Genomic DNA, 18,413 nt, shown 5'->3' on the forward strand with positions numbered 1-18,413 from the left:
GACGCAGCTGTAGACCCGCCACGGGGAAAGTCCACCGGGGTCACTCCTGGTTGCAACAAAATGTGCCCCAAGGCAAAGGACTGAAAGTTGCGTGCGCGCGGAGAGGGGGCTGGCCGGTGCCTGTCGCCCTCTCTCACGCAGCTCTCCGGACGCATAGCGTGCTGTTTTTGCAACGGATAATACATAGGATCATGGCAAAGCCAGGGAGACACGTGGACGCGCGGCGATCTGATTAAATTCCCTTTTATCCATGCAGCTGGGCACGCATCTATCCTCTATCTCGGTGCAAGTTTCATTGCAAGGAATAATGGAGCCAGCAATCCTAAAATAAAGGGGCGCGGAGGGGAAAGAAGCGGGAGGGTAATACAGATCTACTCAATTTGCTATCTTGACAGTGCCCGGCATAAAACCCACCCTGTGCGGCACAGCCCACTTCAGTGGCAGACGAGTGTGTAATAATCTAAACTAAACGGGACACCTCGGGGGGGGGGGGAAGGATGCAGCAGAAGCTAGTTAATTTCTTCACTTGTCAATTGCCCCTCATGTAGAGTTTCTCTGAGCCTAGCCCCCTCCCCTGCTAATTAAACTTCTTGCACACCACGATTTGCAATCATTGGGGGGGGGGCTGGAGGGGGGATTGCAACCAACTATAATTGGCTAAGAAAGTCTTGCAACGGCTGGAAAAGGTCATTGAAGGAGTTGGCTGCAAAAATATAATCTAAAAAGAGTGGCAGGCATGCGCAGTGCGAGGATGCCATATTGGAATGAGTCTGTAGTAAGTGAGAGAGAGACTGATCGCCTCTTCTGAACTGAGCTGAAGGGTCTTTGCCATTTTAGACACTGGAGGGAAAAAAACTTCACCCAGGTAAGACAGCGCGCCAGGCGTGTTTCCTTAAGTGTCCGAAGCCTTGATCTGCCCGGGGCGACCGTGTTTTCGCCGCTGGGGTGGACAGGGGAGCTTTTTTTCTTTTCTTTCAAGGTTTATTAAAAGGCGGAGGGGAGGGGAAAAATAAAGCTTGGACAGAGGGTGGGAAAAAAAACCCCCAATCTGGCGTGTTTTTCTTAAAAATGCCAGGGAGCAAGTTGTTGCAAAGTGGTTGGCTGTGCGTGTCTCTGGCAGACTCAGATCTAGAGCCTGGATTCTAGATACCTGCACTCTGGGTGGCTTTTTTTTTTTTTTGCTTTTGGTTTTTTTTTTTTAAATAGTGTGATTGCCTTTCTTTTTCAGTGCATTTGAGAGTTGTCGTGGACAGGGTTTGCAATGCATGTGCCATTCATCGCATGTCGGGTTTTTTTTTGTGGGGGGGGGGAGGTTGCGGGTGGATTTTTTTTTCTTTTGGAGTGTGCCACATTTTAGATGCATGCATACCCTCTCTCTCTTTTTAAAGTAATATCCTGTCATTTGGTGCTTTCCTGACATAAGCTCATGTGACCTCCTTTCGAATTTACTAGACTGCTGTATTTCTTGAGAGAGTTATTGTGTGTGTGTGTGCGTGTGTGTTTAAATCGGCAGAGCATATAAAATGTGTGTGTTTTACAAATCTTGAAAGAGGATGAGATGCCCAATTTCCCAGCCCTGATCCGTACACATTTTTTTCTACAGAGCGAGAGAACTGCGGTAAATGAATATTTATAAAGCTTGTCAGTTTCAACATGGCGGGTTAAGGTGCCTTTAAAAACTGAAAATAAACATTTTGAGACTGGGGGAGGGAGTGTAACTTGGGGCGCTACGGTGTTGGCTTCAACTCTGCTTTGTTGCCCGGGGAGGTGCGGCAGCGAACTACCTGGGGAATGGAAGAGTGGGGATCATGCCCCAGGGTTTTCGACTGGCAGACTTATTGGTGGGTAAAGTACATCACACAAGGCAGAGCAACCAAAGAGTGTGTGTGTGTGTGTGTGTGAGAGAGAGCGCTCGGGAGAAACCATCAAAAGGAGACCTGGACTCTGGCACCAAACGAGGCTGCTTTAAATGCCCAAACCGGCAGACAGGCTATGGAAGATAAATGCGGAGAGACACAGCAATAATTTATTTTACATTGAAACGAGGCGAGCCCAAGGAGGAGACCTTCTTTCGGAGCTCCTGGCATCTCCGCTGCCAAGCCTTGGCTGGCGCAGTGAACCGGGGATGTGGGGGTTTCCCCCCCCCGTTGTTTTTGTTTAAAAAATAAAAATAGAGGGTGCAAAAGCTCTATACAACTAGCTGCGTGCAGATGTGTGCTGCAATACAGGCCGTTTAATCCTTTTATCATCGGAGGACCCGAGGCACGTTGCAATAAAAATTCTCTTTGCCAGGGAGCCTTTAAAAAGCAAGGATCAAAGCGCGAACCTGTCGTCTGCAGAGCATGCAAAGCGGAGACTTCGGAGGGGGGCAGAGAAGTGGTTTGGAGGAAGGAGTTGTGCGTACTCTTCCCTGGTTCCGAATTTGAAATGCATTTCCACGAGGGCAGGGGGAGTGGAGGAGGCAGGCTGGTTGAAACACCAGAGAAACTTCCTTGTTTCAGTTCAGGCAACGTTTCTGGGTTGCTGTTGTTCCGATGTTCAACTTTTGCCCCCTGCCCCCCCCCCGGCCACCCCTCTGCGGCGTGTTGAGGCCACTGGGGGGGGGAGGGAGGAAAGCAGAACCCAAGTGACCCCCTCCCCCTGGCCTCTTGGACACTAGTGAGAGGGGTTCATCTCTTTAAGCGAGGGGAAAAGGGGGGGGGCGATTTACAAACCGCGATGCTTGCTAGCAGGAGAGCCCCCGTGTCTTCTGTGTTGCGACGCCAACAGAGGTCGCCTTTTGCAAACCACTGCTCCCCCCCAGGCCACACAACTTTTGCTGCCGGGCGCTTCGGCTCCCGGAGGTGGGGACGGGGGCCAACTTCAGTGGCTCGGCGTCGCGGGCTGTTGTCAGCTGAAACCGCGGCTGGACCCAGGGGGCCACGCCGGAGGCGCCGCGTGAACGAATCCCCTCCGGTTTGCGCGGCGTGGAAAGGGATCGGCGGCAGGGACAAGCCCCCAGCCCAGCCCCGACGCGGCGGCTTTGGAGATCCGTCCTTCCCGCTCCGCTTCGCCTCCGTGTGGCGCTCGGGAAGCGCCTGTGAGCGGCGAGCGCCGGCCGCTCCGCAGAAAAGCGACTTCTCCCCTCGACGGTGTCTCCTGGTAGACGCGCTAAGAGCAAGCAGGGAGGACGGCCGAGGATCGCAGGACAATGGGGGGCGGAGGGGGGGCTCCCTTCCCCTTTTGGCTTCAGAGAATCCCATGAAAGAATCTAACACCGGCCTAAAATGGCTCTTTCCTTGCAAACTGCGAATTCAGAGGGGGCCACCTCCCTTGCACTCACGTGGCTCATGACACGTTTGAGAATTAACTCTAAGTCCCCGATCTAGAGAAGATCGCAGTCTCGGGGATTTCGAGCGTTATGTCTCGATTGTGTGTCCTGGGTGCAAGTGTGGCGTGCAAGGAGGTTCAGTGATCGCAGCCCGCTGAGTGTGTGTTTTGTGCAAGACGAGGAAAGGACTCAGAGCCTGGAGGCACTGCAAGCTCCAGACCCTGCCTCCACCGACCGATCTGCAATGCAAGCGCAGTCCTCTGTGCAAAATCCATCTCTTTCTGCTGAGGCAAGAAAGAAACACATCAAGAGGTGCTTCGTTTAAAGGGACCGCTTTCCCCCAAATCCCTGCATGTTGCTTTATGCTTTGGATGGAGGACGAGCTTTGCCTGGCTGCTCCTTCAGTTCCCTCAGCTAATGGGTTCCCAAGAGAGAAGGGGCGGGGAGGGGGGGGGGATCTCGGAAGTATTTCTTGGGACTGTAAGAGCCTCAAACATACTTCCTGGCACGGATAAGCTCTGAACTGGGATGCTGGGGAGAGGGAGGGAGGGAATTGCCTTCAGTGGTAATTAGACTGGAAGAAAAAGTGTAAGACTGTTCTTTGAGAAGATTTTAATTTCTCCTGCAATGCCCTTGCCCTTTATCTGAGCTCTCCTCTCATTCCCTTGGGTTAGAATAAAGGCTCTGATGCCGATTCTCTCTCCGTTGCATTTTGCCTGCTTGCAGCTTTAGGTCCGAAAGGGTCCCCAAGTAGGGGTGGGGAAAAATTCATGCAGGTGCCAGCTTTCTCCTATTCTAGTGCAGCAGATGGTAACTGTCAAACAACTTGTCAGTGTATCATTTTCTTCATCTAGTCCAGGGGTTCTCAGACTTTTGTACTAGTGACCCCTTTCACAAAGCAAGCCTCTGAGTGTGACCCCCCCTCCCTTCTACATTAAAAACACTTTTTAAAATATATTTAACACCATTATAAATGCTGGAGGCAAAGCAGGGTTTGGGGTGGAGGCTGACAGCTCGCCACCCCCCCATGTAATAACCTCCTGACCCCCAGTTTGAGAACCCCTGATCTAGTCAAAATGTTGTTTGACAGCCTCATGAGTTACTTCCTGACAAGTATCCTGCTGAGTGGATAGATACAGAGACACAGGTACCCCTTGCAAAGGTAAAACTTGTTTGTGAGTTTAGTCTGCGTAAGGATGGCAGAATAGAGGGTTTTGCTATGGTGCGATATGATCTTTGATCCTGTCCACACGAACACACACACACCGCTGACCCCTGTGGTGGGTTTGTGTGTGTTCCGTACATAGCCTTTCAGTTTTCTAGCCTCGGATGTGAAGTTTATTTGGTCTGTGTCCATCACGCCCTATTGCCCTTCTGTTCCTCTCCCAGCCAAGTCAGTGTCTTGGAGTACACCACCACAAATGTCTGTGTGGAGCTTGTCAGGCTGCAGGTAGTTTCTTGGGAGGTTTACTGCAAAGGGGCACAAACTGAAATACAGAGCCCAGGCAATGGCAGTGTTAATGACCCGGGTGGCTCTCGCAAACGTTAATATAAAGGTTTCAGAGTAGCAGCCGTGTTAGTCTGTATTCGCAAAAAGAAAAGGAGGACTTGTGGCACCTGAGAGACTAACCAATTTATTTGAGCATAAGCTTTCATGCATCCGATGAAGTGAGCTGTAGCTCACGAAAGCTCATGCTCAAATAAATTTGTTAGTCTCTCAGATGCCACAAGTACTCCTGTTCTTTTTGTTAATATAAAGCTGATCTCTTCTCACCTAAAGGAGGCAGAGCACTGATGCCAACTCCCCTTCAGCAGCAAAGAGGAAAGAGAAATAGGTTATAGGGTGACTGTTTTCAAGTAGCTGTGGTATAACGTGATGGTTATTAACTGACCCATCTTTATTGAGCAGAAGCTAAGACACAGTGAGCAAACAGAATCAAGTAGCATTTTTATCCTATCTTGGCAATTGTCACCTCTGCATTAGGTGAAGAGAGCTTGAATGTAATAGGGCTAGAGACGGCTTTCCTTTTTCAGTTCAGGGGATGTCTTTGTTGCTGTTGTTTGATTGCTTCACTGTGGTTTGCGTTCTATAGGTGAATGAATTGGGTTGGTGCTCAGAGGAACAGGAATGTGATTAATTATAAGATCAGCGATGCCAAGGGTTGGCTGTCCTTAAGAGTGAGATTTACAGCTCCAAAGAGTGAGATTCAAGGCCAAAGAGTGAGATTTTCCAGGTGGTGTTTTAGGTCATTGCTTGAGACCGAGATTCTCATCTTTGTTCCTTGGTGAGATCCAATAGTCCAGGTTTTTAATCCAACCAGCATTTAATAGTTTGTTTTAAAATGTACACTGCTTAATATTGCATATGAAACTCTTAAATATTCTAATTCATACTAAAGTCTAGGGCATGTGAGAATTCTATATGCAATGCAAATAAGTGGATTTTAATAAAAATGATTATTTTCTAGTTGGAACAAAAACCTGGGGATGGTTGGAGATCCCTGAGGACCAGAGATAATAACCCCTGGTTGAGGCACACAGTCAGTGGACAGGACAAGAGAAATATTCAAAAGTAAACTTTTTATATAAACCTAACAAAAAAGAAAACTGTTTTATCAATATAACAATATGTTTGGTTTGCATATCATCTTGTCACAGTGATCATCCATTTGAAAAATACAGTACAACTATTTGGTTTGTATATTGCTCAAATTATATTTACAACAAACAAAAATAAACAGATTCCAAAATAAATAAATGCAAAATATATTAATTAAAATTAAATAATTAAAACAGTACATTAGTGAACGTAAAATTAAATAAAGTAATTACATTTAATTAATTTGAAACTAATAAACCATAGATAAAGGATTCATCTTTTAATATGTAATTTGGTTTCACATTTTAGCCACCTGCCTTGTTATGGGGCCCTTTTTGCTGTTTTTATAACTTCCCTTGGTGGCTCAAACTTGAAACATGGCTCAGGATTTCCAGCTTCAATTAGATAATAGAGGGCAGTGTCCTGTCTAGTCCGAGGTGTGGTCTGAATGGTGTCTTATTCTTTTGAACAAAACTCAACACGCTCTCATCTCCTGCATTTGAGTGGAGTAAAACTAAGCCAAGCCTGGCAACCCTGGAATGGGAACGTAAGAAGACCACTAGGGCTTTTGACATTGCTAAGATATGCCCAAACAGGGTCCATCCCGTATTGCACAGTAGTGTTATCTGTGTCAGTCTCTAGTGCTGCCTCATCCCAGACATACTGTACCTGATTTTCTGCATCAACTGGTAATCAACAAAGTCCTCTTGCAGCTTCTCTGTCTCAGGCGGAGAGAGATTGAACATGTGCTGGTATCTGCCAAAAAAGTCCGGTTTTCCCTAATATCAGTGTTCACAAATGCTGCCATCGTTAACATTTCATCATTCCAAGGGAGCGTCTCACATGCATAGTTGGCTACGCTAGCATAGAATGCTCTGGCTGTGCAAAAGAACTTCTGTTTTGCAAAAGGGCTGATATCCCCTTTGCGCTTCCAACTTCTGTACAACCTGTTTTGTGACCAAATCTACAAACACGGTTTGTCTCTTTCAGCACCTGCGTAAAAGTCTTTTAAATCTTAAAGTCTTAGCTAGTTACTCAAAATGCATGAGATAAGTTTAGGAATATGTGTGAGAGTGAGATTGCATGCTTATGAGTGAATCTCACACCCAGTGAGTGAGACCTGACATGACTGAAGAGACCTTTTTTATTCATCATGTACCCCGAATTGAAGGAGGTGGAGTGAATGTTCTAACAAAGCTAATAACTTCCATGCTAATTAGAGAGTAGGTCTAATAACTTTTATGATAAGGTGGATTCTCAGTGTGAACACTTAGAAAATGAAATTAGAAAATGCATTTAAATAGATTTGAACAAATGATATCTAGAGATGAATTTGTTGTAAACAAGACAATATTCATTTGCCGTTTTGTAGAGGGTACATTTGATATTAGAGTAAATTAAACCACTGATCATACTTTAATATTAATACATTTATACCTGATAGATGTTATAAGCATGTTGCACACATGACTAGTATATGTTACAGATGGATGCAAGAAGATCTGTAGAAGGCATTATACATAGTTGTACAGGCAGGCCATGGTTGTAAGCAGCTATTGATCTGTTGGACTAACAGCTTTTTATTACAATGTCATTTATTAAAGCTTTAAAGTTCCCTTGCTTAAAATAGTAGCAATAGTATGTATGACTGTTGTACTATAAATAATATAATCATAGGACAATATTATTTCATGTCACTTTACAAGCGTTTGTTGGCTGTATATCGTGTTAGCACCTGCAAAAGGATAGAAGATGGTGACAGCTGTGTATTTTGTATGAAAATAAAAAGCCTGCAGAGAAGGGGTCGAGGGGGGGGGGAAGTAATGACAACCCATTGTTATCTAATCAGATGTAATTGAGTCCCAGAAGAGTTCTGCATCATAGCCGATCAATGTTGCTAGCTACTGAAAGGACATAGAGATTTCAAGAGTTCAAGAGCGTGTGGGATTGAGCTGTATCTTTAACCTTCAGTCACTTCCTCTAAGGGCAAATGCAAACTCGGAGGATTCTTTGGTTGACATATCTATTTCCAAAGGCATCATATAATATTTTTCTTCTTTAAAGCTTGATACCAAGAGGAGGCATTAAGGACGACGCAGTAATCTCCTTCTACCGATGCTGCACCAGTAGTAAGCACTAGGTCCAATACCACTGAAAGGATAACATCAATCTAAAGCTAAGCTATTCCTTATTCGGAGCATCCCATCTTCTTTCTTCCTTCCATGAGACTGTAAGCTCTTCAGACCCTGGGCAGTTTTCATTCCAAGGCTTGTATAGTGCTAAGCACACTGTTGGCACTCAAAGTAACCTTTTAAACATCACAATCCCTGCCTTGCTGCTAGAAAAGTGAATGCCTTTTGGCACTCGGATACAATGCTCACGGGCCACACAAGTATTTAGGTAGCCAAAACTCTCCTTAGTACTATTTCAATCGGTTAGCAAGCCCAAAACTGTCGGGTGCCTCCGAAAGCAATCATGACCTTTGCCCCGAAGAGCTTACAAACTAACATTAGACACAATGTAATGAGAAGGAAACTGCAGCAGGAAGGGGATGAGGATGGAAGATAGGTAAAATAAGTAGGATTATGTGGTTAGTCAGTGAGGATGAGTCAATGGCATGATACACTAGAGACAGTATTTTTTTCAATGATTCTCTTAGTTGATTAATTTCATGTAGGTGTCGCAGCAGAAGTGAGTCTTAATCAGGAAGCGAATTAAAAGAGGGCTTCATAGACCAGCTGAGGAGGGGTATGCAGGATGGTGTTTGAAGATATTTTAGGGAGAGAAGCGGATGAATGAGATATTGAGGCTGGCATTGCTGGTGGGGCAGAGCATTGGGGAGGACGTGAGACATGACAAGCACAGGGTTTGAAGAGGAGGATAAGAAGTTGAAACTTGATGTAGTGGAGGAGGAGAAGCCAGGGACCGATTCAAAGAGTGGGGAGTGTCAAAAATGACAGGCATGGAAGGTGATCTTACCAGCCGTGTTCTACATGAAGGGAAGAGATGGTGATGCATGTGGCAGAGAGGCTGTTTTAAAAAATAAAATGTTCATTACTCCTGTTACCCTTTAAAACAAACAAGCCTACTTTGATGCAGCAAGAGCCTAAATGCTGCAGCTTACAATAGTAAGACGATTTGCAAATCTTGTGGTAATTTGCTGTAGTGTAATTGTCCATTGCTATGACATATTGTCGCATTTCTTAGGGTAACATTCTGTACATTATTATTTAAATAATTTAAAAATCTCCCTCAGGTTTCTGCACTTAAGCCTGCATGTTTACTCTTTGCACTTTACCCAAACTTGGGCAATGCAAATGGCTAGTCAGTTTCACTTCTCTCTACAGAAGGTTTCTAGTCAATTTCATTTTATGGTCTCATGTATTACTGGCTCAATGGTACAGGTGTTTGGGGGGCAGACCCCAGAGCTGGCGCTAGGCATAAACAGACTAAGCAATTGCTTAGGGCTCCGAGCGGCTCAAGGGGGCTCCCTATTTACTTGTTGTTGCTTTATTATTATTGGGGTGTGGGGGGGGGGGCGGGGATGACAAAATATTCCTGTTTAGGACCCCAAATGGGCTAGCACTGGTTCTGGCATACCCTGCAGGGGAATATAGAAATGCAAACAAAAGACTGTTTCACTGACCTCTAAAAAATCACAGAAATATTTCTACTAATATTGGGTTTTTACAAAACTCAAATTTGGGATGTAAACAAAATATCCCTTTAAGGACAATTTTGAAGAGTGTATGTATACCTATCCCATATTTTTATTTAAAAAAAATGAAACATAAAATTAACCAGTAGCAAAAAAAAAAAAAGGCATTAAAATGACAGCTTAGACTGAATGTGAAGCCACTAAGAAATGAGCCAAGTGCCCGAACTTTGCAGTCCTTAGTCAGACAAGTAATCCTTGGTCACATGATTAGTCCCACTAGTATCAGTGGAGTGACTGGCATAGGCAAGGACTACTCACTTGAGTAAAAGTACAAGATCTAGTTCAATCACAGGTTATTGGTCTGGATAGTGTATATTTACTCAGTAGGGAAGAATAATTCCCTCCAGTGGAAGTCACTGGTTAAAATTCTGTGGCCTGTGTAATGCAGGAGGTTAGACAAGATAATCATGACCCTTCTAGTCTGTGACTCCAGCTTCAGTTCATTTCAGTGGAAGAAGACTAGCAATAATTTCCCCAGGAACGTTAAAATATCCCATACAAAAAAAAAAAAGTGTAGACAAACGAACTATTTAAGTTTTTCATCCAGGAAAGAGTTTTGATGCGTTAACAATTTAATTCTTAAATCAAGGGTAAGGCATTTGGGAATGCTGCTTCCTGAATATAGGTCAGGCAGATGTTAGCGTTGAATCCGCAATATGTGAGTATGTTGGGTTTGATGACACATTAATATTGCATGATCTAGAGTAGTTTGGATGTTCACCACTACATCTTTAGAGGCCATTTGCAGAATGAAATGGAATCCAATTTGTTTTCTTTGGGAGAAAAGGGGTGGAATTGTAGGATGCTCTGAACTAAAATGTACAGTAAAAATTGATTCTGAATAAACTGAGCCAGCAAATACACCACAGGCTATACTTGCTTGTCATTAAAGAATAGAAGAAGTGCTTTTTTACTTGCCTTCATATTGTTTTAAGGCATGGCAGCAAATAATTGTGATTGACACAGGACAAGGTCTTGATCCTATGCACACTTATACTCATGTGTAATTCCTTCCAGACAATGGGACTATTCATGGATGTAAAGTTATGAGAAGTGTCTGTGTTGTGGGATCAGAGCCTAAATGCTGATCAGGTGGAAAGAGTAAAATACATTGGGCACTGCCAAGATCTAGAATGTGATCTTCCTAAAAAGTATTACAATCTAATGGCAGATGTTTCCTGGATTCTAACTTGCTTCTCTTTTTGGAAAGCCTCTTTGATTACCGAGAAATTCAGCAACATCAAAGCCAGAATTAATTATCCTGAGCAATTGGTGCCTTGGCTGATTAAGCAGTTCTGGACTGGTCCCTGTATTACAGTCACTAAAACAGTGTTTTGTGTTCCCTTTGGTGACTCCTCGCATTTAACTAATCAGCCCCGTTCACAGGACATGGTTGACTTCAGTCAATGTGGCTGGTGCCAAATAAGATGGTTTGGGCTGATAAACAGTTGTGTGTATGTGTTAAATTAACAACACTTTTACACAGATAATTTTCAACTCTATTTAAAACAGTGGGGTGGATTTGAAGCAGCCACATGATCCTGTGGCTATAACATTTGTGCTCCTTTCCTTCACAAAGCATGTGCTGTGTTTTTTCCTATATCTGCTTGCTTTCTGTTTTGTTTAAATTGCAAGGTCTTTGGGGTCCTGATTTGCTGAATCAGTCCCCTGAAGAAGACCAACACTAGAGTCCATATTTAACTTTAAGCACAGCGTAATCCCATCCCTGTTCAGCAAAACCCTTAGGGCTAGATTCACACCGGGGCGTAGGGTCGTCTGCGCAGCAGGCGGGATCCCACAGCAGCAAGTCTCAGAGCCTGTGTCTACAGACCGGTGGAACAGGACATATAAAGGGAGGGCTCAGTAGCTCAGTTGAGCAGGAGCCAGGGAAGGAGACGGATGCCTCCAGTCTGCTGTGGCAACCTGGAGCTGAACCTGCGCCCTGCAGCACCCTGCCCCCGGAGGAGACTAGGCCTGAGGAGGTGTTGCCAGGACTGACATCTACTGTGCGCTTACTGTCCGGCTACCTTGCTGACTGACTCTAGGTCAGTGTGCTGCGGCTGGCTCCCTGCTGACCCACTGGTGGACCACTCTGCCACTGTTAGGACCCTGGGCTGGGATGTGGTGGAGTCGGGCTAGCCCGTGTCCCCCTACCTCCTGCCACACTACCCGTGGGGCGGCAGACTCTCCACCCTAGGCGAAGAGGCCTGTGTGAATCTTTCGTCCGTCAAGGTTGGATGCTAGACTTGGTTGGTGCTCACCCTGACGGGAGCCCCTTGGTTGTGGTGGTGCTCCCCCCAAAGACGGTGTGGATGCTCCCCCCTACCCGAACCCCTAGACTGTGTGAGTTTGCCGGCTGCCTTAGCTGGCAAGCTGAGGCTAAAGCCTGCTCCCTGCTTGGCCCTGCTCAAAGGGCTAGAACTCCAGCCTGTTTAGTGCTGAGGGGCTGGGAGCTAAAGACTACTCAGCGCTCTGCCACGCCCGAGGGTGGGGACAAGAGCACCAGCCTATTATGGCTGGTTTGCCTGTTAGATGGGCACAGAACTATAGACTACTTATGGCTCGGCCCTGCCGGTGTGACCCAAACCCGAGGGTTACCGCCCAATACAGTGAGGCAGGGTGGCCTGCCTCTCCACTGGAGAGCGAGGGACCACTACAGGGAGGTAATAGCTTTTATTGGACCGACTTCTGTTGGTGAGAGAGACATGCTTTCAAGCCACACAGCATAGGCGCCGCCTCCATGGGTGATCCAGCTCTGGAGCACCCGTGGGAAGAAAATTAGTGGGTGCTTAGTACCCACCGGCAGCCAAGCTCCCTCCTCCCTCCCAGCGCCTCCTGCACAGCTGTTCTGCAGCACGCAGGAGGCTCTGGGAGGACAGGGAGGGGAGAAGTGGGAAGGGGGTGGGAAGAGGTGGGGGAGGGATGGGAAGAGGCGGGGCGGGGCCTTGGGGAAATGGGCGGGGTGGGGGTGGGGCTTGGAAGAAGGGGTGGAGTGGGGGTGGATCGAGCACCCCCTGGGTAGAGAGAAAGTCAGACACTATGTCACAGGACAAATGCAAAGTACTCCACTTAGGAAGGAACAATCAGTTGCACACATACAAAATGGGAAATGACTGCCTAGGAAGGAGAACTGTGGAAAGGGATCTGGGGGTCATAGTGGATCACAAGCTGAATATGAGTCAGTGTAACACTGTTGCAAAAAAAAAAAAAAGGCAAATATCATTCTGGGATGTATTAGCAGGAGTATTGTAAGCAAGACACAAGAAGTAATTCTTCCGCTCTACTCTGCACTGATAAGGCCTCAATTGTGTCCAGTTCTGGGGACCACATTTCAGGAAAGATGTGGACAAATTGGAGAAAGTCCAAAGAAGAGCAACAAAAACGATTAAAGGTCTCGAAAACCTGACCTATGAGGGAAGACTGAAAAAATTGGGTTTGTTTGGTCTGGCGCAGAGAAGACTGAGAGGGGATATGATAACAGTTTTCAAGTATATAAAAGGTTCTTACAAGGAGCAAGGAGAAAAATAGTTCTTAACCTCTGAGGGCAGGGCAAGAAGCAATGGGCTTAAAGTGCAGCAAGGGTGGTTTAGGTTGGACATTAGGAAAAACTTCCTAAATGTCAGGGTTAAGCAGTGGAATAAATTGCATAGGGAGGTTGTGGAATCTCCATCATTGGGGATTTTTAAGAGCAGGTTGGACAAACACCTAACAGGGATGGTCTAGATCAGTGCTACTCAAAGTGGTGGTCTGCGGACCAGTGCCGGTCCACGAGCCATCGGCTGCCGGTCTGCGCGCACCTTGGAAATAAAAATTGCTGGTCCCCCACATCAGATAGCTTGAGAAGCACTGGTCTAGATAATACTTAGTCCTGCCTTGAGTGCAGGGGACGGGACTAGATGACCTCTCGAGGTCCCTTCCCGTTCTGTGATTCTATAGAACTCTTCTTGAGGTCTGGGAACGGTAGTCCCAGCTTCATTGCAAAATGCAATAGCGAAACCGATTATTTCGCGTAAGTTGTTAGCACACAGTGTATGGGCCCATCAAAGATAGAGTGGCCTGTTAACACCTCAGCAGTCATAGGACAAAAAGGGGGGTTATGGGTTATAGATGGTCTTACTAAGCCATAAATCCAGTGACCCTGCAGCCCATGAGTCTTTGGCTCTGTCTGTTCAATGGATCCTACAGTGGCAGAACTGTAAGCTCTCCTGTGGAGCTGCTCTATGCTGATGAGAGGGCTCTCCCGCCGGCATAATGAAACCACCCCCAACGAGCGGCGGTAGCTATGTTGGTGGGAGAGCGTCTTCTGCCGACATAGCGCTGTCCACAGCAGTACTTTTGTCGGTGAAACTTATGTCCGTCGGGGGGTGGTTTTTTCACACCCCTGACCGACAAAAGTTTTGCCAACAAAAGTGATAGTCTAGACAAAGCCTTAGTATATAGCAAAGTTATGAATGTAAGCTCCCAAGCTTTGAACCTGTGCAGTTTTCCTTTGAGGACGAGGACTGAGAGGTCAGATACAGAGTGATAGCTTTGTGAAAAGCGTTTGCCCAAAGGTGATGAGGTGTTTTTGTCTTATCATTTTTCTGTGTGCGTTCATTCAAGAGCATAATGATTGTCTGGTTTCACCCACATAGTTGTTAGTGGGGCATTTATTGCACTGGACAAAGTACACCACATATTGTGATAGGCATGTGTAGTATCCATGGACCTTGACAGGTGTGTTTTGGGAGGGTTTTGATCATTGTAGCACTGTAGACGTGTCTGCAGATTTTGCATCTGTTGTTCTGGCAGAGTTTGGTGCTGCTTCGAGTGGGTGTGTCCTGGTCTGCAGAGAGCAAAACCTGCACGACACTTTCACAAGACAAGGCTGGGAGCGTAAATTCATAACTCTGCTAGACACTAAAACTCATGGACTTCACAGACTCACTGGATTTATGGTTTATTACAACAATCCATAACCCACTAGCCCTCTTTTTTTGTCCTCTGACTGCAGAAGTGTTAACAGGCCACTCTGTCTTGAATGGTCTCTTACAATATATTGTAACTAGTTATGCTAAACAAACTGGTCCACCTTGCATTTTGCCACGATGCTGGGAGTATCTTTCCCAAACCTGAAGAAGAGCTCTGCGTGGCTCGAAAGCTTGTGCCTCTCACCAAGAGATATTAGTCCAATAAAAGATATGACCAACCCTGTCTTGTTAATTCAGGAGGAAGGCAGTGGAGAATCAGTCTATTTAACTGTCAGTCAGGGTGGATAAAAATCAGATTTTTTTTTTTAAATCATTGATTTTTTTTTATTTAAATCGGATTATTTTGATAAAATGCTTTTTGAGGAAAAAAACCCATCTAAAGATAGTTTTAATTACGATACATTATAGCTCAAAGATATCTCATCATGGAATAGGGATTATAAATTGTAATTCTATAGCATGAGACAATATATTCGTGTAATGTTTAAGAAAAGTTTTGTAAATGAGTTCCAATAGTTCATGGATTAGGGACCCAATTTTATGGGATTCCAGGGGCGTCTGTATAGATTATTTAGGCTAATCTTTCTATCTACCCAATGGGACTCAGTGCTCAGTCTAGAAGATACCATCAGAGATGCTTAGTTTTGCAGTTCTCAGACTGTGGATTTGTGTCTCCAGAGATAACATGCTTGTTAACAGCAAAAATGTTTTTAAATAAATAAATATATAGAGGTGAGAAATAACAGATCTCAACCCTATTGTCCCTCTGCAAATTTGTGTACACAGAGTCAATCCCTTACCCCTCTCTAAAAGTGCGGAGCTTCACAAAGTTCAAAGAATAGAAGGTTTCAGAGTAGCAGCTGTGTTAGTCTGTTTTCGCAAAAAGAAAAGGAGGACTTGTACCACAAGTCCTCCTTTTCTTTTAATGACTAGAAGGTTGTTGGGGACGGAATAGATCTGGACAAGAAGACGACGCCTGGAGATAAATGTGAGAAGGGAGGGACAGGCAGTAGAAACAAAAGTGAAACTGTTTGAGCAGCATATTCCAGAAGTCTTGAGGTCTTTCTGAGTGTAGCGTTCATTGATTTGAGAGCTACCAGACCATTCTCTCACTAGAAGGGAAAACCTATACTGGCAGCAGGCCATAAAAGAGAGCCAGTTTGGGAATAAGAACCATTCAAGAAATATATGTTTGCTGATGATGTTTTAAAGAAAGTCACACCAGTGAACTGGTGGAAATCACTTAAGCACTTGGATTCAGAGACTGTTGAAGTGATAATCTCACTTTTAACAGCAGTAGCTTCTTCTGCCGGTGTAGAAAGAATATTTTGTGCCTTTGGACTAATTCATTCCAAATTGAGAAGTCGTTTGGGACCCGAAAAAGCAGGAAAGCTTGTTTTTCTTTTCCAGATTATGAACAAACAGGAAAATGAAGGTGAAGACAACAGAGTTAGCTGCAGAAGCCAATACTTTAAGTTTCTCATGTTGACCTGACTGACATAGTCGATTTGATTTTTGTTTTGTTTTTTAAAAAAATTCATTTAACTATTTTAGTTAAAAACAATTTTAACAAAAACAAACCTGATTTTAAAAAAAACTTGAATGTTGAATTAAATTCAAAAATTTATATGCTTGTTTTGTTAAAATATTACATGTTTGCTGTTGAAGAAAAAAAATCCAGAATACATAACATTGTTGTTTTAGTTAAATAAAACAATTTAAATATTCTTCTCCTAATGCAGCATGGCAAGAAAATCCTCCAAATATTAATGATTAACCTGTTGAATTGGAGATAGTTCACCTCCCAATGACTTCATAAATATCTGCTTCAATTACCTTTGGTAAATGAAATAACCAATCATTCATTTTCTGATATAGCTGTAAAACTCATCTGAAAAGTTTTCAAAAAAAATCACTTTAAAAATGTATAGTGTGTAACTTCTAAAAATGAAACCTACATCTATCTCTGAGTTGTGAAGAATATGTAGAAAACTATGATTAAATCGAGTCTTCCTGACTCGTGATTTAAATCATAGTTTTCTACATAAAAGTGCAGTCTTGTTGGTTGTTATAACCTTAATACATATTCTTCACAACTCAGAGATAGATGTAGGTTTCATTTTTAGAAGGTACACACTATACAAATCCACCCTGCTGTCAGTTAATAATAAGAGAATCATCCTTTGTCATTTTAGGGCCCAGTCTTGCATTCTGAAAGGCAGTGATCCTTTGGCGCCGTCAGTGGGCACGGAGGGCAGAATCAAGCTCTCCTTGCACGCCAGGAAGACCCCGAAAGTCAGTTTGGCCCAGGTCCACAGAAGGGACTTAGGTGCCTCATAGATTACTGGAACAGCATTGTGATCCTCAAAGTCTGAGTTAGGGAGCATAGGTGCCTATACAATGAATGGGGAGAGATAGGCACCTTGGAACGTGATTCACTAAGCCAACACGTTAGGCAGGGAGCCACCTAAGCAAGCCAATGGGAGATGCCAATAAGAGGGGGGGTGTGCTGAGCCCCTCCCCTCTCCGAGACCGATGCTGAATTCTGAGTTGCAGAGAGGCACCCAGCTCTGCTAGCAATCCAGAAAACAGGGAAGATAGGCACTCCTCTGCCTAACTCGCATACGGGGCTGGAGAGCCCTTTTCACTCTCTCTCTGGCTCAATAATTATTTAAATATTCAATTACTTAAAGTGGAATAAATTCAGTGGGAGAGATTGAGGAAGGCCAACGTTGGAATGCCCCATAGCCCAGTGATTAGGGCACTCGCCTGAGAGATGGCACATGGGTGTTCAAATCCTTTTTCAGCAGGGGGACTTGGACCAGGGTCTCCCACAGCCAGAGTGAATATCCGAACTGCTAGGCTAAAAGTTGTAAGGGAATTCTCCCTCCCACCCAGCTGTTTTGTGTGGCGTTAGGCACACCTGCAGGATTGGGCCCCACGGGTGACCTAGGCTTGCAGACGCTGGTCTTCCCTCCGCTTTATGGATCACTTTGGGGCTTAGGTGGGCCGTAGGCATCCGGGCAGATAGAGGGAAGCAGCAGAGTGCATGCTTAGAGGCAGAAACATAGGCACTGGGAGGACGTTTACTGCAAAAACTTCAAAGGTGAGTGACTTTTGGCACCTACAAGGAGAGTTGGCAGCCAGATGGGAGTTTTGTGGTGCCTAAAAATGGGACTTAGGTGTCAAAGTCTGGCATCTTGTGGATCCAGGCCTTTGTGATTTGTAAGAAATGCAGGATTGGTCCCTTAGAACAGGGGGGTCTCAACCTTAGAATCACAGACTATCAGGGTTGGAAGGGACCTCAGGAGGTCATCTAGTCCAACCCCTGCTCAAAGTAGGACCAATCTCCAGTTTTTGCCCCAGATCCCTAAATGGCCCCCTCAAGGATTGAACTCACAACCCTGGGTTTAGCAGGCCAATGCTCAAACCACTGAGCTCTCCCTCCCCCTTTTTCTTTCTGAGCCCCCCCCCCCCCAACATGCTATACAAACTACACGGCCCAGCTGTGCCACAACTGTTCTTCTGCATATAAAAGCCGGGGGTAGCAAGCAGGGCAGTTGCCCAGGACCCTATGCCACAGGGGGGGCCTTGCGAAGCTAAGTTGCTCAGGCTTCAGCCGTGCGTGGCGGGGCTTTGGCTTTCTGCCCTGGGAGCGTAACATCGGTCATACTTGGCGGACCCCGTAAAACCTGCTCGCAGGCCCTGGACCCCTGGCTGAGAACCACTGCCTTAGAAAATACTTGGAAACGGCCAGGGAGCAATCGCAATAGTCCTGAATCTCACTAATCCCAAACATCCAGTTCAGTCTGGGGA

The 18,413-nt window shown here is 45.3% G+C and overlaps 1 protein-coding gene across 2 annotated transcripts in view; it reads left to right on the plus strand.

The window, feature by feature from the left end:
- The first annotated feature begins 740 nt into the window (after positions 1–740).
- Positions 741–18,413, plus strand: part of SFMBT2 (Scm like with four mbt domains 2) — a 188,166-nt gene continuing 170,493 nt past the window's right edge. For both annotated transcript variants that reach the window (XM_074942680.1, XM_074942681.1), the window contains exon 1: positions 741–865. The gene's annotated coding sequence lies outside the window, so the exon portion shown is untranslated. The remainder of the gene's footprint in view (positions 866–18,413) is intronic.

This window comes from Natator depressus, chromosome 1, assembly GCF_965152275.1.
Source record: "Natator depressus isolate rNatDep1 chromosome 1, rNatDep2.hap1, whole genome shotgun sequence".
In the NCBI taxonomy this organism is placed as follows: domain Eukaryota; kingdom Metazoa; phylum Chordata; order Testudines; family Cheloniidae; genus Natator; species Natator depressus.